This window comes from Octodon degus, unplaced genomic scaffold (assembly GCF_000260255.1).
Source record: "Octodon degus isolate 3935 unplaced genomic scaffold, OctDeg1.0 scaffold00211, whole genome shotgun sequence".
Lineage (NCBI taxonomy): Eukaryota > Metazoa > Chordata > Mammalia > Rodentia > Octodontidae > Octodon > Octodon degus.
In genome coordinates this window covers 371,543-393,073 of record NW_004524787.1, presented here as the reverse complement: position 1 = coordinate 393,073, position 21,531 = coordinate 371,543, and the positions used below count along the sequence as shown (strand labels likewise).

Genomic DNA, 21,531 nt, shown 5'->3' with positions numbered 1-21,531 from the left:
CTATAGAAATCATTGTTTAGATTTCTCAAATCTATGCTTTGCATCACACTGCATCCAGCTATTTTAATCCTTGATAATTTTCCAAATCAACAGAAAACTTCATGCCAAAGTGATAGATGTGCATTCATGTTTATAGCAGCACAATTTGGCCTAGTTTAACCTTGGGAGCAACACAAAATACCCATCAGCAGAAGAAAAATAAACAAGACATTAGTTTAACACAATTGTGTATTGCTCAGATATGGAAAGGGTAAATTTGAGGTTTTTATTGGTAAATGGATGCAACTAGAGACCACAGTCTTAAGTGAAATAAATCAGGCACATATGTGAAAACATCATATTATCTCACTATTTTATGAACCTGAAAGAGTACCTAAAATTTGAAAAGTGCAATAGATACTCTGAAAATGGAAAGAATTTGTTCAAAGTAATGGAGATCCTGAGATGAAGAGGACAGTACAGCGAGGGAGGTGGAGAATGAATATATCGAAGTATGCATGCAGGGTGACTTGGATAATTGTATTGTTCATTTACATGTATCTATTGAAATAGTATTTTTTGCCTCTTTTTAATTTCTTATATTTTTTCCAATTTTGCATGCATATATTTTGTAATCTAAATAACTAAATTGAAAACAACACTAGGCAATGCAAAATTATTATCATTTTTTTGTTTAGTGGGGTTCTGTAAGTTTCTATTTTATTTCATAGTTTTGCATTTTCCTTAAAAAGTAAAAATTTTAAATGGATATTGTCTGCTCCTTTCTACTTTGAGAATTCTAATTATATAAATACAAGTTTCTTGGTTTTGACACAATGAACTATTATGACTGATCTGTAAATTTTTTCTTCATTTTTATTTTGAAGTTTTTATTGTTATATTCAGTTATCTTTGTAAATCATTTTCTTTTTTTTTTCAACTTAACAGCATGGCTTTATTTCTTATATTTCGACTTCATACTTTTCTACTGGATGGTTAAGACCAAGGTAAAGCAGGACCTATGCAACAAGAGTTGTAGCTTTTTGGTCCGAGAAGGTCAGTGTAAATTATTTTCAATTTGCAATCTATTAAAAAATTAAAAATAAATAAATAAAAAAGTAAAAATTTTAGATCCTAATTTTTTTTATGCCAAGTCGACTGTAAATCCCAAAAGATGAAACAAATCCCAACTGTTCACTTCTCTTTCAGAATCTTTTTTAGAATTTCCTCTTTTGTTCACCTTGTCTCTTTCTCATTTCTTTCTTGCTCCATTTTCCTGCAACATCTGTCTTTCCTTATCAGACTAACCAGTTCTGTTTTCTTTCAAGGAGTTAACTTGAATTTCTGTCTCTGCACATCCTTCCAGCATTGCTTTCACCTCTTCTGCTGTCTTTTTGTGTTTCTCAATACAACAATTAACCTCTCGGCATGTGAGCGAGACCACCTGGGCCCGTGGGATTCTGAATAGACCCAGAGCACAGGCCCAGTGCGGAATCCTTCAGCAGAACTCCATGCGAAGAGGCTAGAGGCAAGACCCACCCAGTTGATTCATGAGCAGAATATCTTGCCAGAGTGACATAAAGGGTTCAACTCTAATGCTTGCAGCAGAAAGAAGTGGAGCACAGCAGCCAGATCCAAACAACACCCACCTGGAGGAATCTGAACTTCGTAGATCCGGACCTGGTGCTTAGGTAATAACTTTATCTAAGCTCTACAACAAAGGTCAGAAGACAGTGGTATACAAAATGACAAAGAGAAGGAACAAAATGCAGTCTCAGGCCCTGAGTCCACCCAGTACAAATGCAGAAGACACTAGCACTGAGGAAACTGGAAATCACACACCAGATATCTCAGAAATAATAGCTTTGACAGTAAAGAATCAGCTGCAGAAAGGTATAGAAGAAATCAGATCAAAAATAATCTCGGAACTAAAAAATGTAGTGGTAACTACAATCAAAGAAGTACTAACTGCTTCTAAAGAATACACTGATAAAAAATAGAGGAGAATATAAAAATGATGGAATCACTGAATAAACAATTTAGGAAAGAAATAGAATCTATGAAACAGGTTCAAAGTGATATAAAGGAAATTAAAACCTCAATCACAAACTGGCAAAAATGTTTGCATGAAAGGGAAAATACACTTTCTGACCTGAAAGGCACCATTGCAGCTAGTGAAAAAGTAAGAAAAGATCTCTTTAAAACAACTAGGATGCAGGAAAAAATAATTCAATACCTGTAAGACGATGCAAAGATGAACAATGTGAGACTAATAGGCATCAATGAGAAGGAAGGAGTCAATACAAATGATATAAAAAGAATAGGGGCAGAAGTAATAGCAGAAAACTTCCCAAATATGGGGCAACAATCTGACATTCCTGTAACCGAAGCATATAGAACTCCAAATAATATCAATCCAATGAAAACCACACCCAGACACATAATAATCAAGATTCCAGAAATTCAGCATAGGAACAGTATACTAAAAGCAGCTAAAGAAAAGAAACAGTTCACTTTTAAAGGAACCCATCAGAATAACGGCAGATTATTCTTCACAAACCAAGTCAAGAAGAGCATGGAGCAAAGTACTTCAAGTCTTGCAAGAAAACAAATTCCAACCCAGACTGATCTATACAGCAAAACTGTCTTTCAAATATAATGGAGAAGTGAAATATTTCCATGACAAGGAACAACTAAAGAATTTCATGATGACAAAGCCAAGCCTACACAGACTACTAAATGATGCTCCACAGAGGGAGCAAATTGATCACAGCCCCATGAATGAGAATGGAAAGAACCTGTCAAATAGGGCAAAAATTAAACAGAGGAGAATAAGAGGCATATAATAATAGTCTTTCAGTTATTCTTTTGTGTTCAGCAGCAGAATGTTTTCATCAGCACTCTCTACAAATGGACTTCCCTTCCACCCTATGGGTCATAATTCCACCTGAGTCTACAGGGTGGATTTCAAAGAAATAGCTGTAGCTCAGTTCCACAAGTGACGCCTAGCCACCAGTAACTGTCACGGTCATTATGCATGTCCATAACACACTAGAACTTTGTGCAATATCCTATCCTCAAACTGTTAGAAGTGCTGGTCATTTACTTGCCACTTAAGTATTTATCTTATGTTTTACTCTTAGTACTTCTTCACTATCCTGAAAACTTTTTCTTAGTTCAATTGTTTTGAAACATTTAATTTTCTGAACATTTTTTAATCTTAATTTTTGTTCTAAGATTTATACTGTATCTTTAACTTACAATTTATTTAAAAGACGTTGTATGATATCTTCTCCTAGTATTAGAAACTTTAAAAAGTATATTTCTATATGCTGTTGACTTTATATTACTTCTTCCCTGTCTTTTATACACACATGCACACACATATATGGGGAAAAATATGTGTGTATCCCAACATAAAATTGGTACTGTTTCATAGAAATCTTCAATGACCTTTAAATAAGGGTTCATCGAATATATTTTTGTATAGTCCTGCGTAACTATCATATTGAGAGCTCTTTATTGTTCATCCAGGAGCATACTGCAACTTCTCTTGCCTTTTGAATTATGCTCTTTGTTATTTCCTATATGCTACTTCTGGAGATATTAAAATATATGAAGTTTGTATAACTAGAAAATCTTACTTATATTTTTCAAAGGCATGTTTGCTATATATAAAATTAAAAGAGGACAGATTTTTTTCTTTCAGTCCTTTAATCTAGTTTTTTACACACTTTAAATGTCTTTGCAAAATGTTCATTTTTCTTGGGAATGTGGTATTATAAGTTGAATTAAATTCAGAAATTTTAAATTTTTAAATAGTTATTGCCTACTCCTTTCTACTTTGAGAATTCTAATTATATGAATATAAGTTTCTTGGTTTTGACACAGTGAACTATTATGATTGATCTGTAAATGCTTTCTTCATTTTTATTTTGGACAGTTTTTATTGTTATATTCAGTTATGTTTGTAAATAATTCATTTTCAATTTGCAATCTATTAAACAATTAAAAAAACCAATTAGCCTCTCATCTTCCATCAGGTACCCCTGATTGCTTGTAAGATGGTAAGGTAAATTATGTTCTAGTTCCTTCATCATCCTTTGTTTGCAGTTACGTCTTCCATAATAACAGTTTTTTTTCCTCCTATTTCTGTTAATTTGTCTAAGTTTATATTCTACCTAAGTTAACAACTATTTTGGGGGACAGCCCTTTGAAAATCTAAACTGTATAGCTGCTCTCCAGCAGCTGCATTGTATTTTCATTTTTGACTGCAAATATATGGACACCTAAATTAAAAGAGAACTAAGAGAAGAAAAAAAAACACCGTGAAAATCAACCTAATATTTGCTTTAAAAATACCAGTATCTCCAACATTCTTTAAGGCAAATCCTTTTAGTGAATTCTTCAGTTACATATAATAATAAATATATATTTGAAGATAAATCATATTTGATGACAAATATATCATCTCTAATTAAATATAATTATTCGGTTCAGTCTTCTTAAAAAGAGTTGTACTGCTATTTGAATGTGTTTATTTCAAAATTCCTGCTTAAAACAGTATCCAGTTCTATAAAATGTAACCTATTAGGTCTGGGAAGATAACTCTGTGGAATAAGTGGTTGCCTAGCAAGCACAAGGTCCTGAGTTTGATCCCTGATACCACCCCCAATAAAGAAAGAATGAAAGAAAGAAGAAAGAAAGAAGAAAGAAAGAAAGAAAGAAAGAAAGAAAGAAAGAAAGAAAGAAAGAAAGAAAGCCATCAAATACAGGCAAGGAAACTAAGCCGGTACTTCATGCATGTTTACATTGGAAAACTTTATCTGCTGAAACGTAGTTATTCTCTCAAAAAAAGTAAAATTCTGTATTTTCTCTGAGGGAACTTTTACAGAAAGCTAGGAGATCAATGCTTTGAAAGACTATGGTCCTTATTGGTTATTTACTTTTCTTTATAGCTTGGTGAAGAAATGAGAACATATAAATGACAATGAGTGAGATAAAGAAAGCATGAAGCTGAAAGCTGCAGAACAACAGAGAAAATATACTTTTTTTTCACCAAGTAAATTGTATATGGATGTCAAATATTACATGAGGAAATAACTTTGAAGATATAGAAAATAATAAAAAATGGAAAAAAGACAGTGAGTTACTGAAGTTACTTAAAAAAGAAAGAAGACATGCATTCTAGAATTAAGAAATATTTCTATATATCTTGATTACTGAAAATATAACTACGTTTAACTGCATTAATTATGTGTAATTCCTTATGGAAAATGATGGTAAATGTAGCCAACTTGAACTGCAAAATTAAGCATTTCTTGCAAGACTCAAAGTGGTTAAATGGCAATATGGAACCAGGATCAAATTCTGAGCAGAATATCAAGAAGATAAGTGTTCAGTTGGGTATTCTGAACATGGCTCAGTCATTTCTGGAGATTCTACTCCCTATTGTTAAAACCAGACATTTGTGCGGTGATGAAAAATATGATCTTATAAAACATAATGTGACTGCTCCCTAGGCATACAAGATTAACTATGTGATTTATATTTGTTATGGCCTAATACTGATACAATCTTCAAGGGACAGACCTGACATAGCCAAAACTGTCACTGTTAACAACAACACTGGTTACTTCACTTTAGTGGGTAAGAAAATGTCCCATTCTTAGTACCATAAAAATATCAAAAACATATTGCTTTAAGCATTCCATAATTTATGTCTAGTTTTAAATACTGACAATATGCTGATAGTTCCCAAATTAACAACTCAGCTTCTCATATTTGTCTTTTATATTTTCTATCAGTGCTTCCCCTTGGACTTCTAGAAGACATCTCCTACTTAGTAACATTAGCAAAGTTAAACTTCTGAACCTCCCTGCAAAGCTGCTCTACTCCAAGCTTTCCCTACCCTGGAAATGACAACTCCGTTCTCCCGGATGCTCAGGCAATGCCTTTGAGCCCTTTTGATCACTTTATTCTTCTCAAACTCCATAGTAAACTCATTTCTACTTCAAAAACACATTCATAGTTAGTCATTTCTTATATTGCTACAGTCATGCAATCCAAGATGTCATCACCAACTGCCGTCCAAATTCCTTGATCCAAACAAGTCTACCTGGTTTCATCCTCACCACCACCTGCCATCTTTTTTCACCAATCTAGCATTCAGAGTGATCCCTGTGATTCAAAACTCATCCATTAGAGAATAAAATCTAAGATTCATAGAAAAACTAAAGGCTGTACTTAACAGGGCACTGACTTCTGAATAGTAGTATCTTGCTTCCTATTATTGTCCTCTTCCTTCATTTTGTTCTAGCCAAAATGAACTCTGCCAAAACCAGTGGTGTTCAAACCTGAGTACATTAAGAAAAATTTGCTTAGTAGGCTTGTAGCAGGGTCCTGCAATCTTCTCTTTCAACATATTCCCAGTTTAATATTCTGTGTATGCACTATGCTGGCATTCTGGTTATCCACTCTGAGACACTCTATCTTAAATATGAAAAGTCCTTCTTTATTTTGGCATCTCTGAATTAGCTGTGGGTTTATCAGGTCTGTTCTTCTTCCACTGTATCAGTCTCTTGACCATTGCTAAGACAAAATATATTACACGTACAGTTTAAAGAAGAGGTTTATTTTTGTTCAATTTTAGCAGATTTATATCATGGTCAAATGGTACCAAGAATAGTGAAAAGACAAAGTGAAGGAGAGCTACTCATGCCAATGTTGATAAGTAGCCAAAATAAAGGAACTCAAGGGGCCAAGATACATCCTACTACGTTACATCCTCACGATCCCCTCTTTTCACAAGGCCAGATCTCTTACCAACACATAGCATTCTCCAACTACGTTTCTAAAGCCCAAGCCATGAACATATGAGATAAGACATGGGGGGAGGACATTTGAGATCTAAACCATAACATCTACATAACTAATTTTCTTTCCTTCTCTGAGTCATTTTCTCAGTGAGACTGAATGGGGCAACCTTAGAATTATAGCCTACACTCCTTTTCTGTCTTACTAAGCTATATAATTTTAGGAAACCTTAACATCATCTAACATATGTTACCTTCATAAGTATCAGGTCAAAACATAAAGTAATTTACTTATATTATGTTCCAGGGATTATTTGATCTTTGGTATTCTTTGCTTTGTTCACTGTTAGATATTCTAAATCTTTGAGTAATGACTGATATCTAGTAGATACTAGATTAATAGTGTGAAATGAATTATAAAGTGTTAAATCTGCTTTTTTATGCTACCATGGACTGAATTCAAGATCTTGCACTTGCCAAGAAAGCACTTATTCCATTGAAATATCTCCCCAGCCCCTTAAATCTGTTTTGAGACTGATAAACTGAAAAATCTAGCGCTAGTGCCACAAACATAAAATATATATGTAAAGTCTTTCTCTTTCTCTTTCTCTTTCTCTTTCTCTTTCTCTTTCTCTTTCTCTTTCTCTTTCTCTTTCTCTTTCTCTCTCTCTCTCTCTCTCACACACACACACACACAAGCACACACCTTAGGTTAAAAATAAGAGTTACGCTAACAAACTGGCATCAAGGTAAAGAGGAAAGACCACTGGTTTCCACATTATGTTATCATATGTCAAACCTCACCGATTGGAGTTGTGGTGGCCAGGATGCTACCAGACTCTAAACTCATGACATAATCCCTGTAACTCAGATTTTGAAATGTCCCACACAAAAAAGTGTTTCATCCTCAAGAACAAACAATATTAAAAACTGGTATTGATTCTGAACTTGTTGAGTTACAATGACTCAAGCAAAATCTGCTCTTATCATCATGGCTTTCATTAGTTATCTGGCTACACTTGAGAGCTTCCTCAGTCTTTACTTTAATTCATTTATTCCATAGATGAGAATTTCAAATTTAAGGAAATGTAGAAATTAGCAAATGCAAGTGACATTTAAAAGATGCTATAAAATTCCTTATATATGCAGTTATAATAAAAGACCTCACATTATGGTTAGACTGCCAGGGAGGAAGCGCAGTGGTGCAGCACTGGAGATATTATAATTACACTCAGAAATAAAGTTATAATGAAGGAAATAAAAATTTAAATTGTAATGCTTACACACTATCACTAAAATATCTGAGTTCTTAAAGATTAGGCATTATAAACGTTTTCACCTAAAGACAGGTAAGGGAAGGAAAGTGCATCAATAGGAAAAAGGAGAGTTTTGACACCGGGAAGATATGCATTTGAATTCCTAGCATCTTCTAGTTTGTGCATTTAAATATATAGACTTCCATAATCTCACCTTCAGAAGTCATAACACAGCTAACAGAGTAACTGTAACTTTCAACAGCACTGCAGCTAAGAGAATGATTGAATTAAGAAGTCTGCTCCTTACATATCTCTTCTTCTCAATTCCTTCCACTGATAAATTATTTTCAGGGATATTATATATAAAATGAGGTCTTTAAGATATTAAGTTATAATCTGGCACAAAACAAGATTTACTGCTGAATATATGTAAAGAAAGTTGGCATGTTAAAGGCATATCTGTACCACAGTGTTTACTTGTCTTACTTGAAAATGCCAAATATTGGTTTATCTTACATGTCTATCAATAGATGTATTGATAATTAAAATGTGGCATATATACACAATAAGGTAGTACTCACCTGTGAAAAGAATGAAATCCTGTCCTTTACGTAAATTAGATAACACTGAAGGATATTATGTTAAATGAATTAGGCACACAAAGATATGTTCACACCTAATTTGCAAAAGTTAAAGTTCCTAAGCTGGAAAGAAAAGTGAGTGGTGGGGATGTACAAAAGATTATTAATGTGTACAGAAAGGTATTTGCACATGAGAAGTAATTACAATATTCCATAATTCATAGGTTAAACTATGCTTCAAAATAATTAATTTACTATTTTAAAAATAGTGAAAAAGAACATTAAATATTTCAAAAACAAGTGATAAATGCTTCAGTCAATGATAATATCAATTAACCAATTTTATTGGTCATCATTCGGTTGCTGTGAAAAAAATACTTAGTGTGAACAACTTAAAAGAAAAAGGATTTAGGGGCCAAGATGATGGCTTAGTGGTATAAGCGTTTCTCTGGCAAGCATAAGGGCCTGAGTTCAATTCCTGGTTCCGCAAAAAAAATTGGAGAAAGAGAGAGAGAGAGAGAGAGAGAGAGAGAGAGAGAGAGAGAGAGAAAGAGAGAGAGAGAGAGATTGAGAAAATGTTTGCCTTGCTTTTTGGTTTTAGAGATCTGAGTCCACTGCCAACTGTTTCCATTGATGTTAGCCCTGTAAGCAGGCACAAATGTTCTACATAGAAGAAAGCTGCTCATTTCGTGGCAGGTGGAACCACAAAGATAGAGAAAGAGCCAAAGAGGAAGGGCCAAGGAGAAGATACAATTTCCATAGTCACACACACATGACCTTCTCTTTTCAATTAAGCACAACCTCATGAGTTTTCATTTCCATATCATCAAATTATGACGTCATCAATGGAGGAATCTACTGATTATTGTAGACACCCATGATCTACTCAAATCCTGAAAATTACATCTCTGAGCATACTTGATTATGGAGGAGAAACTTTGTACCGAACCATAACAGAATTATGTAAAGATCACACTAGAACCTTATAAATGTGCATAGTTGTATTTCTCAATTTAAAATATGTTTAACTGTACAAAAGTAAGACTTTAGAATTTCACACATTATAAAAGTATGTGTTAAGGAAGAAAGAACAGCTTACTGGAGAAACCTAGTTTTTAGCTTAGAATGCTAAGGATATACACTCTTGTCAATGAGTGATGAGAGTATGGGTTGCAAAATTCAAAAATACAATCATCCCTTTTCAATTCTGCCTGCACAGTAACCTTTATTTTCTCTGCACAATTCCAATTACATACAACTTCCAAAATTTAGGCTTTAAATCTCTACATATTTATTAAGCATGACCTGTTTTTTTTCCTGCATTTTTCTTTGCCATCACCTTCTCATAATCATTTTAGAGTAATGGCCTTAGTTGTTTTTGAAGGTCCAAAATTATCAACTTCCAAAAACTGGTATAATCCACATTTTCAACTTCAAGCTACCTGAAAGCAAAGACACTGAGTTATCATCAAGCCTGTATTCTGCTTATTAAAAAAGTGTTTTTCTTTATAGCTGAGTAATATTCCATTGCATAAAAAACACTACATAAAATTAAAGTGTGTGCAAATAGGTTCATGTGCCGGGAGTTCGATCCTGGGCCTGCAGTGCTGGCCCCACCCCCGGGTCATGCTGAAATGGCAATTGAGACTGGCCATGTTGGTGCACAATTGTAATCCCAGCTCTTGGGAGACTGTAAGCAGGGTGATCACTATGAGTCCAGTCTAGTAGTGAGACCTTGAAAAACCTGTAGACACTTTCTTATAAAACCAAAAAAGATTTTGTGCACTCTTGTACACACTGGACCAAACCCAGGCCCTCTGCGGGACAGACACTTTTCCCGTGCTCTCTAGACCTCCTCCACCCCTCCAGAGCTAACCCAAGCACACCTTGTGAGTGAGTACTTCCGCTGTGCTCTCGGCATCACTCTAGATCCGCATAACCCCAGGGCTGCAAGCGTGTGGGAGGCCTTCTGAACTCTCCTGCGCCAGCTGGACCTGGGGTGAAACTTTGCAGCTGAAGTTTATGCAGTAAGATTAGGGTCAAATATACTCAGCTGATCCAGTAGGAGAGCATCTTATGAGAGAGGCATAACAAGTTAACCTCCAAGGGCAGCAGCAGAAAGGAGCTGAGCACAGTATCCAGACACATGCCAGACACAACTGGATAAACTCAAAATTGAAATATTGGCACCTGAATTTTTGTAGGTGCTAAGTTTATAACAGCACCAAAGCTCCACACCAAAGATCACTGGACAGTACTGTACAAAATGACAAAGAGAAGGAGAAAAATGCAAATTCAAGACCGGAGATCATGCAGAACAACTGCAGAGGACAATAGCACAGTTGAAATATCTGAATTAATAGCGCCTAAAAGAAAGAGACAGCAGCAGAAAGGTATAGAGGACCTCAGATCAGAATAAATTTCTGAAACAAAAAAAAGAAAATCTATGAGTCCATAGTGTTTGAAATAAAGAAACAAGAGCAGAAATGTATAGAGGAATTAAGATCAGAATTAATCTTTGATGTGAAAAAAACAAATCTCTGAATTAAGAGCATATGAAGTAAAGAATCAAATGCAGAAATATATAGAGGAAATCATATCAGAAATAAACTCTAAAGCAAAAGAATTAAGATCTTCTGAAGAACACACTGATTAAAAAAATAGAGGAGATTAGAAAAGTGGCAGATATCTTGAATGAGCAATACAAGAAAGAAAGCTATCACAAGAAGCAAAGACAAAGAGATATAGAGGAACTTAAATATTTCAATCATTTGCTTGAAAAACTGTTTGAGTGAAAGTGAAGATAGATTTTCAGATCGGGAAGAGGCTGTTGCAGCTGGTGAAGGCAAGAAGAGCACAGAACAGAGTACTTCAAGTCCTCTATGAAAACAAAATTCAGCCCATACTGCTATAACGTGCAAAACTCTCTTTCAAGTTTGATGGAGAAGTGAAATGCTTCTGTGACAAAGAACAGCTAAAGAATTCATGATGACAAAGCCAACCCTACAAAGGTTCCTGAAAGATGTTCTAGAGAGGGACAAAAATGATTAGAAATCCATGAGTGAGACCCCCTACCCCACCCATGTGACCCCCAACTCTCCGCATCCCCACCCCACGACCGCCGAGGGAGTGAGAACTTCTGCCGCATTCTTGGAACCCACAGATCCAGTCCTAGTCCATAATTTTCAATTCCGTGGGAGAGCATCCCCTCTCCCCTACTCCCCCTTGTTCACTTCAGACTCATCTCAGGCCTGGCATAGAGGCCTAGGGTGAAATTCTGCAACTGCAGTCCCTGTAGAAAGAGTAGGGAACAGAACCACTCAGCTACTCTTGGAGCAGAACATGTTGCCAGAGCACCAGAATAGGTTCACTCCCAAAGGTTGCAGTAGTAAGGAGCTTAGCACAACAGCCAGAAGCAAGCCAGGCACAGCTGGATAAATTCAAACTTTGTAGATCTGCACCTGAATTTCTGTAGGTGCGAAGGTTATAACTGCACCAAAGATCTACAACAAAGGTCAGAAGACAGTGCTATACAAAATGGCAAGGAGAAGAAGCAAAATGCATCTCAGACCCCAAGCCCACCCAAAACAAGTGCAGAGGACACTAGCACAAAATAAATTAGAAATCACACAGCTGAAATCAATGAATCAAGAGCTTCTGAAATAAAGAAACAGCTGCAGAAAAGTGTAGAGGAACTATGAGTGGAAAGAGAAAAAGAAATCTCTGCATTAATACCATCAGAAGTAAAGAACCAAATGCAGAAACATGGAGGAAACCCAATGCCCACCCAAAACAAGTGCAGAGGACAGTAGCTCAGCTGAAATGTATGAATAAATAGTGTCAAAATTAAATAAGCACAGCAGAAAGGTAAATAGGAGCTCAGAGCAGAATTAACTTCTGAAACAAAAAAAGTATTCTCTGAATTCATAGCATCTGAAGAAAAGAATCAAATACAGAAACATATAATGGAAACCCACACTGAAAAATACTCTTCAGTAAATGAATTGATGTGTTGCTAAAGAAGACATTAATCAAATAAATAGAGGAGATTAGAAAATTGACAGATTCCTTGAATGAGCAATAGAGAAAAGAAATAGATCGCATGAAGCAGAATCAAAGGGATATAGTGGAACTTAAAATCTCAAACACAAACTTTAAAAATAATTTGAGTGAAAGTGAAGACAGAGATTCAGAACATGAAGACGAAGTTGCAGCTAATGGAAAGGTAAGAAAAGATATCTTAAATACAACTAGGACACAGGGAAAAATAATTCATCACTTGCAACACTATGTAAAGATAAGCAATGTGAAACTAATAAGTATAAATGAGAAAAAAAAGGAGCCAATACAAATGACATTAAAGAAATATGGGCAGAAGTAATAGGAGAAAACTTCCCAAACACGAGTAATCAATCTGATAATGAGGTTACCAAAGCATACAGAATGCCAAGTAACCTCAACCCAGTTAAAAACTCACCAAAACATATAATAGTCAAGATCTCAGAAATCCAGCAAGAGAATAATATGCTGAAAGCCACTAGACAAAAGAAGCAGATCACATTGAAAGAAAAATCCATCAGAATTATGGCCAACTTCTCTTCAAAACCATGAAGTCAAGAGGAGCATGGAGCAGAGTACTTCAAGTCCTCTATGAAAACAAATTCCAGCCCAGAATACTATACCCTGCAAAACTCTCTTTCAAGTTTGATGGAGAAATGAAATTCTTCCACGAAAAAGAACATCTAAAGAATTTCTTTTTTTAAAATTTTTATCTTTATTTTAATCTTTTTAAATTTTATTTATTTATTTATGTGTGTGTGTGTGTGTGTGTGTGTGTGTGGCCAGATCAGCCCACCAGGGTGCGGGGCGGGCTGGCATGTGGTGCTGGGGGATTGAACCGTGGTCCCTGTGCTTTGCTAAGCTTGTTCTAAGTAGGTCATTTAGACCACTGAGCCATCTAACCAGCCCCAAGAATTTCATGATGACTAATCCAAACCTACACAGGCTACTGAAAGGTGATCTAGAGAGGAACCAAATGATCAGAACACCATGAATGAGAACAGAAGCAGCCGACTAAATAGGGCAAACAATTACTCACAGGTGAAAAAGGAGTAAATAACAGCAGGTAAAAAACATGTCAATCGTAAGTCAATACATGTCAATTATGACCATCATTGTAAATGGACTCAATTCACCAATTAAGACAAATAGACTGGCACAGTGATTTAGGAAACAAAATCCAACAATACGATGTATAAAAGAAACACATTTAACTAATAAATACATTCATAGGGTTAAAGTCAAAGGATGGCAAAAAATACTACACTCCCCAGGACCTCACAAAAAGCAGGGGTACAAATCCTTTTCTCAGACAGTCTCAATTTGAAGAACGATCAAGGGAAACAAAGAAGGCTACTATATACTGGTTAGGTGGAAAATTCAAATGGACATGGTAACAGTGATAAATATATACACTCCAAAATGGGAGCACCCAACTGAATAAAACAAATTTTTTTTTTCAGAACCGGGGATTGAAATCAGACCCTTGCACTTGCCAGGGAAGCGCTTATTCTACTGAGCTATTTCCCCGGCCCCCAAACAAATCGTAATAGATATAAAATATCTAACATCCAATACCACAGTCTTAACAGGAGACATTTACACTCATTATCATAAAAAGACAGGTCAACCAGAAGAAAACATTACCAAGGAAATAACAGAACTGAACTAGATAATGAAACAAATGGACATAGTGGACACATACAGAGTGTTCCACTCAAACACAGCTGAATATACATTTTCCTTAGGTGCATATGGATATTTTTCTAAAGTAGACCACATACTGGTTCATAGGTCATGCTTAAGTATATGCAAGAAAAGAGACATTGTCCCGTACATATTATTTGACTACAGTGCAATGAAACTGGAAATAAATGACAAAATAAACCAGAAAAAAACTTTAAATACATAGAAATTAAATGACACCCTACTCAGCAGTCAATGGGTCACAGATGAAGGTAAACAATGAATTCAACAATATATACAATTAAATCAAAATTCAACCACAACTTATCGGAACTTGTGTAATGCGATGAAAGCAGTTCTCAGAGGGAAATTTATAGCTGTGAACTCACACAATAGGAAACAGAACAAGAACAAATAAACTCCCTAATGCTGCTCCTCCAACAGCTGGAAAAGGAAGAACAAACCATCCCCAGAGAACAAAGATGGGGTAAAATCATAAAAATTAGAGCAGAAATTAATTAAATTGAGATGAAGAAAGCAGTTCAAAATTACGGAAAGAAAATCCTGGTTCTTTGAAAGATTAAATAAAATCGATAAGCCCCTAGCTAACCTCATAAAAAGAGGAAAGAAAAAATTGCAATAAAAGAAATATGGAGGGCTGGAGAGATGGCTCAGTGGTCTAAGGCACCTACTTAGAACAAGCTTAGCAAAAGCATCAGGGACCGCGGTTCAATCCCCCAGCACCACATGCCAGCCAGCCCTGCCCCCTGGTGGGCTGAACTGGTCTCTCTCTCTCTCTCTCTCTCTCTCTCTCTCTCTCTCTCTCAAATAAATAAATAAATAAATAAATAAATAAAATTTAAAAAAAAGTAAAAAAAAGAAAAAAAGAAATATGGAATTAAAAGTGTGTAGTCACCACAGACGCAGTGGAAATTCAGAACATTATCAATATCTAATTTGAGAATCTTTATTCTCACAGAATACAAGACACAAAAGAAATGAACAGATTCCTAAAAAGTTACAAAACGTCCAAAGCTGAATAAACAAGATATACTCATTCCCAATAGTCCAATAACAACCAATGAAATAAGAGATGTAAGAAAAACACCTACAGACAAAGAAAAGTCCTGGTCTGGATTGATTCACAGCTGAATTCTACAAGAAATTTACAGAAGGTGTAATCCCTATACTCCTCAAACTCTTCCATGAAATTCAAAAGGAAGCAATTCTCCCAAAATCATTCCTGGAGGTATTATACTGCTACCAAAACCAGAGAAAGACTCAACTAAAAAAGAACTACTTGCCAATCTCCAGCATAAACAAGAAGCAAAAGTCCTCAATAAAATCCTAGCAAATAGAATACACCAAAACATCAAGAAGAACATACACCATGACCAGGTAAGATGTACCACAGGGATGCAAGGATGTCGCAATATTCAAAAATCTATAAGTGTAATACATTATATAAATAGAGCAAAAACTAAAAACAACATGATCATCTCAACTGATGCAGGAAAGGCTTTTGACAAGTCCAACAATCATTCATGTTCAAAGTCTTACAGAAAATTGGAGTACATGGCCTCTACTTCAATCTGATAAAAGCCATTTATGAAAACCCAATGGCTAACATAATTCTAAAAGGGGAAAATATGAAATCTTGTACTCTTAGATCTGGCACAGGACAAGGATGTCCTCTATCACCACTCTTATTCAATATAACTCTGGAAAATTTAGTTACAGCCATTAGACAAGAGAGAGAATTTAAAAGGAATAAGAATAGGTAAAGAAGTATTCAATTTGTCATTATTTACAGATGACATGATACTTTGATTGAAAGACCCAAAAGCTCAACAAAGAAGATACCAGAATTAATACACAAATTCAGTAGCGTAGCAGGATAAAAACTCAATACCCAAAAGTCAATATCATTCCTCTACCCAAATAAACACACTGCAAGGGAAATTATAGAAACAACGCCTTTTACAATTGCATCGAGGCAAATGAAATACCTTTGAATAAATATCACTAAAGAAGTCAAAGATCTTTTCAAGGAAAATTACAGTAGTCTAAAAAAATGATAATATAAGATTTCAGAAAATGGAAAGATATTCCCTGCTCCTGGATAGGAAGAACCAACATCGTGAAGATGGCCATATTCCCAAAATTGCTGTACAGATTTAATGCAATCCCTTTCAAAGTACCGCCAACATACACCACACACCCAGAGAAATTGTTCCTAAAATTTATTTGGAACCAGAAAAGACCTAGAATAACAAAGGCAATCCTGGGCAACATAGAGAAGACAGGAGGCATTGCAATTCCTGACTTGAAATTATACTACAAGGCTACTGTGATAAAATCACCATGGTATTTGCAACAAAATGGACCTGAGGATTAATGAAATAAGTTACAAGATGCTGAAGCCTCTATGAGCACACTCAGCCACTTTATCTTTCACCAAGGTGCCAAACATACTCACTAAAAGAAAGATAGCCTCTTTAACAAATGGTGCTGAAAAAACTGGCTCTCTACATGTCAAAAACTAAAACTTGACCCAGGTATATCACCATGCACTAAACTAAAGTCAAAATGGATTAAAGATCTCAACATTAAAACAGAAACACTAAATCTCCTGGAAAAGAAGTAGATGGAACTCTTGAAGACATAGAGGTTGGCACAGTGTTCATGAACAAAAATCAAATCACAAGGGTAAATCTTGAAAAAATTAGCAAGTATGACATCCATTTATGGAGAAGTTTCTGTATGTGAAAAGAAATTACCAACAAATTGAAAAGACAACCCACAAATTTGGAAAGAATACTAACTAATAATTACCCAGAAAAAAAGGCTGCTCTCTAGGATTTAAAAAGAACTAAAAAATCTTAGCGCCCCAAAATCCAAAGACCCAATCCAGAAATGGGCATCAAAGATTAAAATACACTTCTCAGAGAATGAAATTAAAGAACTGAATAAATATATGAAAAAATGTTCCACAACATTAGCCATGCATGAAATAAAAATTAAAACAACACTGAAAGGTCATCTCACCCCATGAAGAATGGCTATCATAAACAAATCAAGTAACCATAAATGTTGAAGAGGCTATGGGGAAAAAGGAACCTTTCTCCATTGCAAGTGTGAATGTAGACAGATGCAACCAGTATGGAAATCAGTGTGGAGACTCCTTAAAAAACTATTCCTGGAAATTCCATTCAAACCAGCTATCCCCCCTACTGAGAATTATCCCCAAGGATCTGAAAACGTCATATCATAGTGATATATGTGTACCTATGTTTATAGCAACAGAATTTTTTATAGCCAAATCTTGTAAACAACCAAGATGCCTGTCACCTGAAAAATGGATGCAAAAGATGTGATATTTTTATTCAATGTCATATTACTCAGCTATAAATGATAATATACTCAAAGTCTTCATATTTAATCGGATGCCACTTAAAGATATACTCATAAGTGAAATAATCCAGACCCACATGTGTAAAGATCTTGTATTCTCTCTAGTGAAAGAACTCAAAAGACGAAATTCAAATAGAAAGGTATAACACAATTAAAAGGAAAGTGAGAACTTGAGGATCAGACAACAAAAAGTGTTGAAGGAGAAAAGCTAGGTAACATGACAGAGGCAAAGCCATACATTTATCCACACAGGATGGGTACTGAGAACTATCAGCAGGATGTTAAATCTAGCAGTTACTTGGTGAGATTCTCACCCTGACTACTTATATATGCTGATATATGTGAACTGAGCAACTGTACAGAAGATAGCAATGTGTAATAGTGGGTTATGCTTAGGATGCCTATTATTCTGGTCTTCTAAATTCGTACTGCTTTTCATGACATACCAACTATGCCCAGACGTATCTCAAGTAAATCTTATTTTCTTTTTAAAGAACAATAAAATAAAAAAAGAGACACAAAAAAAGTCACACGACTGTCTTGCTACAATGATGTATATTGTTAGATTTCTATATTTCTGTGTAAAAATATGTAAATGTTTATTCATTTTTTAAAGTTTTCTTTTTAATTCTTTTCCCATATTCTGTAGAGACTTAAATATCAACATATTAATACTTGATGGGAAATACACGTTCCATCTTATGCTTGAGATGTTTGATATTCAGGCAGATAGTGAGATTAAACTCAATTGCATATGTTATAGGGTAATAATTAGCTGCTCTTCTGGAGGATTAACAACCTAAGATTGCAGACCTAAAATTAGAGAAAAATAAGGGCTGCAAGAATGGCCAACATTCTGGCCCTAGCTTTTCAAGTTCAGTGAGGACACAGGACATGGAAAAACCTATACTGTACCATCATTTAACTCAGTTGTGTCCCAAATTTTCTGATCAAGGAGATTATTGGGCCACAGAGGAATGTGATCAATGATGTACTGTGTGCCTGAAGAGAGTTACATGGATAACACCGTTCTCTCAGGCTTTCACAGAGAACAAATTGGTCAAGTAATTGCTGTGACTCTTTCACACATCTGCCACCGACAAAGGATCTATAAAGTGCAGTACAGGGTTTTGAGATAAGTCCTGAAGGGACTTTACTGACCTTGTCAAATACAAAATTTACATTTCTGGATACATAGGTCTTGCTTTAATTGGTCTTAACCATCCAGCAGAAAAGTGTAGAAATGAGGTATGAAAAATGAAGCCATGTTAATATGCAGAGCTGTGAAAAGCTCAAGTCAACAGATTTGGACTTTGCTCATCCTGTGGATAGCCCACTACTCTTCTGGACTACCTGACTCTATTGGAATATTTTGCTGAATTTATTCACCTACAACATTTGGATGGCAATGGAATACCCATCTCTGTCAAAACTAAATAAAAAAGGAGATATAAATGAAGGGTAATTTTGTATCGGTATATACAAAATAGGATAGACATATAGCAACTTTTTCTTAATTCAATAAGAAGAGAAATTGTACTAATTGTGTTTGGACAGGTTATCATGTCTGCATCTTGTGCTATGAGTGACTACTACAAAGACAACAATATGTAATGTATTAATTGTTGCAACTCTCCTACCTACCTTTTTTGAAACTATTTCATTGCAATTTTTCCCAAAAAAATTAAAAACAAAACAAAACAAAAAGAAAGCACCACATCCATTTCATCCATTCCTTAGGTAATGGGAATTTTGGTTGTTTCCAGGACTTGGCTGTCACAAATTGTACTGATATGGCCAGGGAGATGGCTCTGTAGAATAAGCACTTGCCTGACAAGTGCAAAATCCTCAGTTCAATCCCTGGTGCCTCAAAAGCAATGTGTTGCTATGAACATGGGAGCACATATATCACTATGATATTATGTTTTCAGTCCTACTAACCTGTTTTGCAACTGTTTCCCTACAATTTTAACTTTTTTCTGATTAAAATGTATAAAAACTTGAAAGAAAAAAGTTTTGATAGGTCTGCTGCCTCCTGGCCCCTCCCGCATCATTCAGCCATAGGGTCCTCAGGCATTCCTACCACCATAGCTGACAAGGAAGCTGACTTTGACGGTGCAGTGGAAAAACATGTGATCAATGAGGAGTACAAGATATGGGAAAAGAATACACCATTTATTTATGACTTGGTGATGACCCATGCTCTGGAGTGGCCCAGCCTAACAGCACAGTGGCTTCTAGATGTAATTAGATCCTAAGGGAAGGATTTCAGCATTCATCAACTTGTCCTGTGGATGCATACATCAGATGAACAAAACCACTTTGTGATAGCCAGCGTACAGCTTGCTAATGATGATGCCCAGTTTGATGAGTCACACTACAACAATGAGAAAGGAGAATTTGGAGGTGTTGGCTCACTTAGTGGGAAAAGTGAAACAGAAATTAAGATCAACCATGAAGGATAAGTAAACAGGGCCCGTTACATGCCCCAAAACCCTTGCATCATTGCAACAAAGACTCCATCCAGTGATGTTCTTGTTTTTGTCTATGCAAAGCATCCTTCTAAACCAGACCCCTCTGGAGAGTGCAACTCAGACTTGTGTCTCTGTGGACATCAGAAGTAAGGCTAGGGGCCGGGGAGATGACTCAGTAGAATAAATACTTCCTTGGAAAGTGCAAGGGCCTGAGTTCAATCCCAGGTTAAAAAAAAAAAAGAAGTAAGGCTATGGGCTTTTTTGGAATCTGAATCTTAGTGGGCACTTTACTTAGTGCTTCAGATGACCATACTATCTGCCTATGGGACATCAGTGGTGTTCCAAAGGAAGGAAAAGTGGTGGATGTGAAGACCATCTTTACAGGGCATATAGCAGTAGTAAAAAATGTTTCTTGGCATCTGCTCCATGAATCTCTGTTTGGGTTAGTTGCTGATGACCAACAACTTATGATTTGGGATACTCGGCCAAATAACACTTTCAAACCAAGCCATTCAGTTGTTGCTCACACAGCAGAAGTGAACGGCCTCTCTTTCAATCCTTACAGTGAATTCATTCTTGCCACAGGATCAGCTGACAAGACTGTTGCTTTGTGGGATCTGAGAAATCTGAAACTTAAGTTGTATTACTTTGAATTATGTAAGGAAAAAATATTCCAGGTTCTGTGGTCACCTCACAATAAGACTATTCTGGCTTCCAGTGGCACTGATCGAAGACTGAATGTCTGAGATTATGTAAAATTGGAGAAGAGCAGTCAGCAGAAGTTTCAGAAGATGGCCCACCTGAGTTTTTGTTTATTCATGGCAGACATACTGCTAAGATATCTGATTTTTCCTGGAATCCCAATGAGCCTTGGGTGATTTGTTCTGTATCATAAGATATCATGCAAGTGTGGCAGATGGCTGAGAACATTTATAATGATGAAGAACCAGAAGGAAGTGTGGATCCAGAAGGACAAGGATCTTCAATATGTGTGAACTCATGATTATAGACTCCCCTTTTTTCTCTCAAACCTGAAATTCATTTAACACTGGTTTTGAAAAATACAGATTTGTTCAGCTATTCCTCCATAATAGGTACACCAACAATGCTATTATCCCTCAGAGTGGGTATTTTCTAAATATTTTCTGGGGTACTTAATTCAGCAAAGTCACAAATGTATACTTAAATTTTCTTTAGGAATTTTCAAGTAACAAACGCAAGTCTAAGGTAGCTACAAAAACGGGAATATAATGCGTAGTTATGTTTC

At 35.7% G+C, this 21,531-nt stretch overlaps 1 pseudogene; it reads left to right on the top strand.

Annotated features, from left to right (window-relative positions):
• Window positions 1-12,827: 12,827 nt before the first annotated feature.
• Window positions 12,828-21,267, top strand: LOC101564412 (annotated as a pseudogene).
• The last annotated feature ends 264 nt before the right edge of the window (window positions 21,268-21,531 follow it).